At 37.1% G+C, this 9257-nt stretch overlaps 1 non-coding gene across 1 annotated transcript; it reads right to left on the bottom strand.

Moving 5' to 3' along the window:
- Positions 1–9153: 9153 nt before the first annotated feature.
- Positions 9154–9257, bottom strand: LOC116659390. Its single transcript, XR_004314759.1, has one exon. It is a non-coding gene; the product is annotated as a small nucleolar RNA U13 (small nucleolar RNA).

The raw sequence follows: 9257 nt of genomic DNA, 5'->3' as shown, positions 1-9257 counted from the left end.
GACAGCGCGAGCAGTGACCAATCAGCGAGCGCCAGCTGAAGGGCGGTGCCTCTCGGAGCCCTGCGCCGGGGAGGGAGGGAAGGAGGCGTGGACTGGGATGACGTGACGCCAGAGAAGCAAAACCCTCAGAAGCTGAGCGTCGCGAGACCTTGCTGAGCCTGGGCTTTCTGGCTGGGCCCTGATTGGATGAGATTCGGAGACTCACCGCGAGGAGGCGGGCACTGTGAGACCTGGAATGCGCCTGCGTAAATTGCAACAGGGGCTGCTAAGGAGCCTGGTGGCCAGAGGGGGCGCTGAGAAGTTCAAGAAAAGAAAGGAGCTAAGTGTTGGATAAAAGCTAAGAATTGGTTCCCTCGAAAGAGATTACTCTGCAGCCATTCAAAGGATGTTAAAGCTGAAGACTGATTTCTGCTGGTCGTATCTTCAGATTTTTAATTTTGGATGCAAGAATTGCAAAGTAAACGATTTCTTTAATAGGTCATTGGGTGAAGGAGAAAAAGGTTGGAGAAGTAGAAATTCAGAAATTGTCCTTGTAATATTTAAGAGTGAATGGGACTTTTTAGATTTAGGGAATGTAAGGAGACAAAATTTTACTTTTACCTTCTTAGGGCCTGAGAATTAAACTGATAGAAGACCAATTAACAGCAGAAAAGCATACAAATTTAGATGTGTTATGTTTACATGATATGGGAGCCCTCATAAGGAAGAGATCCAAAGAATTGGTGAAACTTATATGCTTTTCTGTTGGATTAAACAAAGAGACAATTGTGAAAAAGTAACTAAATTATGTAGTAAAGCTAAAGGAAGAAAATAATTTTAACAAGGTCTGTTTGTACAGAATTAATCTCAACTTCTCCTTGATAGTAGGAATGTTATTTTCCTTCTGGTACAGGGAGGGCATCTTTTACATGGGAGTTTTTAATCTCCTGTTTTCAGGATGAAAAGGGAAGAGTAGAATGTCCTTTTGCATCTCCTGTACCTTTAGCTCAAAATAATCCTTATGCCAAAGTGGCATATTTTGGGGTGATATATTCTACCACCCTTCAGTGGAAGTTTACATATAGAAAAGTTAAATTAGGTCAACAAAAAAGGAAAGAAAGAAAGAAAGAAAGAAAGAAAGAAAGAAAGAAAGAGAGAAAGAAAGAAAATCAGGAGAGTATAGAGTCCTGCAAACCACGGAGAAGCAATTCAAGAGGTTCATAGTAGTTATTTTTAAGACTATTGGTTTTCTCTCAGAAGAAGAGGTCACTGTAAAGTGATAGAGTAAGAATAGATATAAGGAACTGAAAGAAGTCAACTTATTAAGAGATATTAGGCAATTAGTCTTATTGAGCACTTTTTTTTTTGGGTGGGAAGTTGTTTCAGTTGCAAATTCCATCTCTTGTTATGGGTCTATTCCCAGCTATAGAAATAAAGCTAATCCTAAAATTCCAAGGGAGCCAGAATAAACAAAACACTTGAAAAAAAAAGAACAAAGTTGGAGGACTCACATTTTTTGACATCAAAACTTACTGCAGAACTATAGGAACCAAAACAGTGTGAAACTGGCATAAGGATAGCTATATAGATCAATGCAATAGACTTGAGAGTCCAGAAATAAAAATAAGCACTTGTGACCAACTGATTTTCAGGAAGGTTGTCAAGACAATCCAATGAGGGAAAGAATTGTCTTTTCAACAAATGGTGTTGGGACAACTGGATATGCATGCAAAAAATGAAGTAGGACCCCCCTACCTCACAAAATATACAAAAATTAACTTAAATGAATTAAAGACCTAAATGTAAGGATTAAAACTATACAATTCTTAGAGGAAAAATAGAAGATCATGATTTTGGTGTAAGCAGTGATTTCTTGGATATGACACCTGAGTTGGAAAAAACCCTCAGTCTTCCACCTCCTGTGTAGAGAAAAACCCAGTTCTTCCCTACCTTGTCTTTCTCTCCCGTTTGTCTCCTTTTATTATTTATACAGAAACTATCACTTCACATCTGGTCGCCAAATGTGTATGTGGTTTTCCACACACCAAGCAATTCTCTTTCACACCAGCTGGGTATCCTATGACTTAATTCTAACACTACCTGGAGATAGTGTCAGATCCCACAGATTAAGAGCTCAGTCCCACCCTAATTCAGATGCCAATTTCGAATAATAGGCCCCCAGGTTATACACAACTTCTGTTGGATTTGGTACAAATCAGGGGTTCACACTGCCTCCTTCTCAGGTTCAAATAATTTGCTAGAGCAGCTCACGGAACTCAGGGAAACATTTACCACTTTATTAGAGGATACAGGTGAACAGATAGATGCAGAGATACATAGGGTAAGTAAGGCCTAGGAGGGCTCTGAACTCAGTAACTTCTATTCTCGCAGAGTTGGGGTGTGTCACCCTCCCGATGAGGGGTGTGTTCATCAACCTGGAAGCTCTGTAAACCCCAGATGATTATGGAGGCTTCATCACGTAGGCATGGTAGATCATTAAGTCCATTTTCAGCCCTTCTCCCTTCTCAAGAGAATATGGGGTGAGGCTGAAAATTCCAAGCTTACAATCATGCCTTAGTCTTTCTGGTGACCAGCCCCCATCCAGGAGCCATCCAGGAGCCCATCCAGAGTCACCTCATTACAACAAAAGCCACTCCTATCGCCCAGGAAATTACAAAAGTTGCAGGAGCTCTGTGCCAGGAACCAGGGGCAGAGATCAATATATTTACTTCCTATTATCTTGCAACATCAAAACCACAAATGACAAAAGAAAAAAATAGATAAATGGGGCTTTATCAAAATGTGAAACTCTTGTCCCCCAGAGGACACCATCATGAAAGTGAAAAGACAACCCATAGACTGGCAGAAAATATTTGCAAGTCATTTATCTGATAAGAGACTTACATCCAAAATATGTAAAGAAGTTTTACAACACAACAATAAAAAAACAAATAACCCCATTAAAAATGGGCAAATGACTTCAATAGACTTTTCTCCAAAGAAGATATATGAATGACTAATAAACTTAGGCAAAGTTGCCCAACATCATGAGTCATCAGGGAAATATAAATCAAAACCACAAGAGATTGCTTCATAAGGATACTCATTGTCACTTTAACTTACATTTCTCTGAGAGCTAATAAATTTGAAAACTTTTCAAATATTTGTGGGCCACTTTAACATGCTCTTCTGCAAATTATTTAATAATATACACTATACTGCCCACTCAATGACCCTTAGTCCTAACGAAAGACTTTTTGAAGCCTTTGTCATACGTGTTGTACTAAAAACAGTCTGTATTTTTTTAATGTTGATTAAGTTTACAAAGCAACAAATCTTTTCCTGGTATATGCCTTATGAAAGTCACTTTTCAATTTATTATTTTTAGGCTGCAAGAAGCATTTAGTATTACTATTTTACATAAATCAGGGATCCCAATTAATGCCTAGGTTTCTTGTTTTTAAAGGTTCTGTTTTTCTCATTAGGCTAACAGGATAGGTAGGATTTCAATAGATAAGGGACAAAAGCTATTTAGAGGTAATGAAGTACAGTGGAAGATGTAGACAAGGTTATTTGAACCCAGTAACAACCACTTAGTAACTTAGATAATGTACTTAACTTTCTCAGCTTCACTTTTTAAAAATTGAAATATGTTTGACATACAACATGGTATAAATTTAAGGTGTACAACTTATTGGTTTGCTACATTTATATATTGTAATATGATTACCATTGTAGTGATAATTATCAGCTTCATTTTTCTATATTGGAACTTGAAAATTGATAAAAAAAATATTTTTAGCTGGAAATATTTGTATCCTTTGGAAATACATATATCCTCACCTGAATACAAAATCTTATGTAATATAATATTTGAGAGAAAAGGGAAAAACAGCTTCCCATTCTAAAACTTAAGAACCAGGAACATGATTAAGCTTGTTCATCTGGGAAAGGATCTGTTGTCTGCTTGTTGAGAGAGATTCCCTGAAGAATTAGCCAATCCATTATACAACCTATGGGAGGGGGTAATTCTAGAGAGCACAAAGCTATTTTTTTTAATATAAACTATACAACTTATAATTAATTGTTTATTTAAGCATAAATAAGTATGTGTTACAGCAGTCTTCAGGAACCACTAATTTATTTGGAAAAGCATGGCATTATGAAAAAATATTTGTCAGAATCTGCTATAAAAACTGGTAAAAATTGCATGAAGCTTGTCAAAATGATACTAGGGAAAAAATGAGTAACATAACTTACTATAATATCCAGAAAATATTTTTTCAAAGAGAGAGAGAGAGGAGAGCTACCAAGGTGAAGAGAAAGAGAATAGCATGGGCTTGGGGAGAAAAAATAATGATGTTTAATAGTAAGTATAGAAAAAGGAACTAGGAAATTTAGGTAGAATTCAGATTTTAAAATAAGTAGATATAAATATAGAGAGTTTTTATTGCACACTACATTTCCAGTAAATGCCAGTATTGTTTGATTATCTTATATTTTGCCTCCAACTTATCATTTATACTTCTAGACTTTAAAATGATGGCCACTTGAAGAAATAATTTCCTACCAATATTATAGAGAAAGGAAGTCTACTAAGCATAACAATAATTAGGGAAAGATGGTGTATTCAAAAATAATATTTGATCAGGGATCCTAAATTGAACACATTTCCCTTTGGTTTCCTAACTAACATCAGTAGCTAAAAATATGAATGTCGTTTAAAAATTATTAATTGCTATTATATATGATTAATTTTAAGCTTAAAATATAATTGAATATTCAACATTAAGCCAATTATTTTTGTCCAATTCTGTGTCAAGCATGATTCTATGTGCAGATACATGGCTATGAATCAAATATCCAAGGAAATTAAGAAATTAAAATTAGCTCTGGGTCCATGACAATTTAATGATTCCTCTTCTCTAGAGGGAATTTTTTGCACTACTTCCCCTGAGTTCGCATTTTAGTTCTGAATCCCAACTGCCACTAAAACTACTTGGGGATCACTTGGGGTGGCTCAGGCTCAACTGAGATTTATTGAAACAGAATTTCTAGAAATGAAGACTGTATTTTCTTTCTTTCTTTCTTTTTTTTTTTTTTTTTTAACTCTGTGGTGTACAGTCAGAGTGAGAACTATTGATTTATTCTAGATTTGCCAAATCCAAGGAAGCAGATGGAAAGCCTGTTTTGTTTCTGAAGTTGGATGGCTACTTCTCTTAAAAACCTATACTCATGAATGCAAAATGTCTTTGTTGCTTTGGAAACCAGTTTGACAGTTCCTTAAAAAGTTAAACGTAGAATTACCATATGACTCAGCAATCCCACTCCTAGGTATATACCCCAAAGAATTAAAAACAGGGATTCAAACAAATACTTGTACACACATGTTCATAGCAGCACTTTTCACGTTAGCCAAAAAGTAGAAACAAGCCAAATGTCCATGAATGGGTGAACAAACTGAAATAGACACATACAACAGAATGTTATTCCAGTCATAAAAAGAATGAAGTGTTGATACATTTCATGCTACAACATGGATGAATCTTAAAAATATGCTTAATAAAAGAAGCCTGACATAAAGAGTTACAAATGTATAATTCTACACGAAGTATCCAGAATTGGTAAATCCATAGAGACAGAATTCAGATAGCTGGTTATCAGGGACTGGAAAAGGAGGAATGGGGGGTGGGGGTGGTAACTGCTTAGTGACTAAGGGATTTTCTTTTGGACTTATGAAAATGTTTTGGAACTAGACAGAAGTGGTTGTTACCCAACATTATTAATGTACTAAATACTACTGAATTGTTTGCTTTAAAATGGTTACTTTTAGGGTGAGGTTGTAGCTCAGTGGTAGAGCACATGCTTAGCATATCCAAGGTCCTGGGTTAAATCTCCAGTACCTCCATTAAAATAAATAAATCTAATTACCCCCATCCTCCCCAAAAAAATCAAACCAAAAAAAAAAAAAAAAAAAAAGCTTAATTAAAAAAAACAACCTTATGCACAAACATTAAATCTTTACATTTAGTGTGATTTTCTTGATAAAACAAAACTAGCTTTTCTGAAAATCAGATTAAAGCTTGTCATAAAATAACTATTGGCTCTAGTTAATCCCGTGATCCAAGTTTTTTGTCTCATAAAGAGCCTTAGGTAGAAGCTGTGACTTGCCTATATTCTGAATATACCTAAGAATATACTGTATCTGGAGACTTTGAATCTTTTGTTAAACTGGGTGTTTAGGTCTTCACTAATGAGCATGCAGGGACCAAAGCGTAGTCCTTGTCCCAAAAATAAGTGATTCAAAAACTTCTCGGCCTGTCCTCCAAGGGTAAACAATTGATTGAAGACAACTCTCTAAAAGAACAGAGGAGAAGTATGCCAAAGGAAGGGGAAGAAATTAAGGAAAATAAAAACAGAATAGGAAAGATCATAGTAGTAGGATGGAGAGATGTGAATATTATATTAAGTAGCGGCAGACTTCCAAGTTTTTTCTTGAAAACACACCATAAATATGAATTTTTATTTAAAAAAAAAAAGAGAGAGAGAGAGAGAGAAGATATAAAGACATTCTGAGGAACTCCGGAGGAGGGCAGGAAATTTGCTTTGTGGAAAACTGGGAGGACACTTAGAACATGGAGAACGTGTTGTCAAGCCTAAAATGGGCTTTTTTTTTTTTTTTAAAACACCACATTACCAAATTTTGAAACAATCAAAAGTTACAGAAAGTAACTTTTTTTCTCCCTGAACTAAGTTGCCAGCATGATGGCCCATCACCCCAGAATACTTTGTATTTACTACAAAGACACTTATCTACAAAACCACAATACAACCATACAAACCAAGAAGTTAACATCAACACATGGCTATCATCTAATTCACAGAACCATAAAAATTTTGACAGTTGTCTCTATAACGTCCCTTACAGTGAAAGAATTCAATCTAGTTAATCTGCATTTAACTGTCATGTTTCTTTAGTCTTCAATCAGCTGCTCAATCTTAACTTTCATGCCTCAACATGTTTAAAAATTCCAGGCTACTCTCTGTAGAATGACTCTCAGTTTTACTTTGTCTGATATTTCCTCATGATTAGATACAGATTGTGCATCTTTGGCAGGAATGTCACAGAAGTGATGCTGTGTTCGTCTCACCCCATCTTATCATGTGATGTAAGATTTTGATTTGTCCCACTCTGATGATGTTCACTTTGATCATTTGATTAAAGCCGTATCTGCCAGACTTCTCAACTGTAAAGTTATTCTTTGCCCTTTGTAATAAATGAATATTTGGGGGGAGATATTTTAAAACTATATAAGTAACTTGTCCCATATCAAAATTTGTTTGTATGTTTTTTTTATATCTGTATGGGTTCTTATTTTATTCAAAGGGATATAGTTCATGACTCTATTTTATGCTTAAATTGGCTCCAGTTTGGCCAGTAGAAGCTCCTGGAAGCTGACTTCATGTTCTTTTGCTATGCCCCCAACATTCTTTGAGCACAGCCTTGTTCACTGGCACAATAATATGTTCCAGGTTCACCTTGTATTTTCCCTGCCCTATCTCTGGAACTAGCCATTTTTCCAAGGATCTTTCATTCCTTTTAGTAAAAAATGGTATTTAGAAGCCAAGGTCTGGGTACAGGGTATGGTCATTGCTATTCCCAGACTCTCTGTGGACTCAGCTAGGGAATATTTATCTATCTATCTATCTATCTATGTATCTATCTAAATCTTTCTTGAAAACTGAATTCACACTGATGTGTCCAATTCCAATTCAATACTATCAGGGTTCATTCTAGTTTGTTTGCTTGTTTGTATTTATAACTCCCTTCTCCAACAGTGAGATTCTAGTATTTCATTATCCTTAATATAATCACTAACTTGATCAACCCTCTTTAATGGTTCTGGGACCAATTCTGATGTCTGTGGGGTTTTTCCACACCACCAAGCAATTCTCCGATACCAGCTGGGTGGCCTAACAATTTAACTCAATTCTGACACTTCCTGGAAATATCATCAGATCCCAAGCGTTAAGGACTCAGTCCTACAAGACCGTTGCCCCTCCCCAACCCACCCAGACACTCCTGACACCAATCTTAAGTCCCGGTGTCACCTGTGATTCTGACCAACCAGCTATAGATTGAAGGTTTCAACAATCTCCTCCTTGGTTTCCATTAATTTGCTGGAGTTGCTCATAGAAATGTTTTACTTACTGGTTTATAATAAAAGGATATAACTCAGGAACAACCAGATGGAAGAGATGCATAGGGCAAGGTATGGAGAAAGGGTTCAGAGCTTCCATGCCCTCACCTATCACACCACTCTCCTCGAGCCTCCAACTGTTCACCAACCCGGAAGCTCTCAGAACACCATCCTTTTGGGCTTTTATAGAGGTTTTATCATATAAGCACAATTGGTTAAATCATTGACCATTAGCCATTTGCAACTAATTCAACTTCCAGCCCCTCCCCCTCCCCTGAGGTCAGGGAGGTGGGACTAATCACTAAGTTGGTTCTCCTGGCAACCAATCTCCATCCTTAGTGCTTTCCAAAATTCACCTCATTAACACAACGAATTGACCTCATCTCAGGAAATTCCAAGGATTTCAGGAGCTGTGTGCTAGAAACTGGGAGGAAGATCAAATATGTTATTTCTTATTACAAATCTCAGTAACACACCCTTGTATGCAAACACTCTCTAATCCCTTCCCCCAACCCCTCTGCCCGGATGCCCACCCCTCCCTGCTGGGCTCTAACTCCTCTCTAGGCTTTTCTCGAGTCAGCCTCTCCACACACACCCCTTCCTCACTGCTCAGGCTCTGACTCTCCAATGCAGGCTGCCCCCTGTGTGGTTACGTTCCTTACCTTGCTTGGGGTCTGACACCCTACCCCAGCCCACCCCTCTCCTCGGTAGGATGACCCCTTCACCCCACTTGGACTCTAATACTTGAAGCTGGACCACCATGACTTCCCTCAGCACCACTGCAGACGCCATCCTTACCATGCTCCACCTAATGGCTTTAGATTGCATTATTAGGAAAGGAAAATGATTTTTTAAAAAAGAAATTTAAATTATTTATTGTTTTTATTTTACTAGATTAATTCTCTATTGTTTTTACTTTCAAAAGCCATGTAAATCTTAATATTTCATCCTCTATTCTTTTTTTTTTTTCTCATGTCAGATGGGTAATGTGCCAACCTTGTAACAAGGTTCGAGGGAGGCACATGTCACACAGGTGCATGAGCACCCAATCATCACGCTCATGAACTACGAACTACT

The sequence above is a fragment of the Camelus ferus genome, chromosome 2, assembly GCF_009834535.1.
Source record: "Camelus ferus isolate YT-003-E chromosome 2, BCGSAC_Cfer_1.0, whole genome shotgun sequence".
Lineage (NCBI taxonomy): Eukaryota > Metazoa > Chordata > Mammalia > Artiodactyla > Camelidae > Camelus > Camelus ferus.
This window is presented reverse-complemented; position numbering and strand designations above follow the sequence as displayed.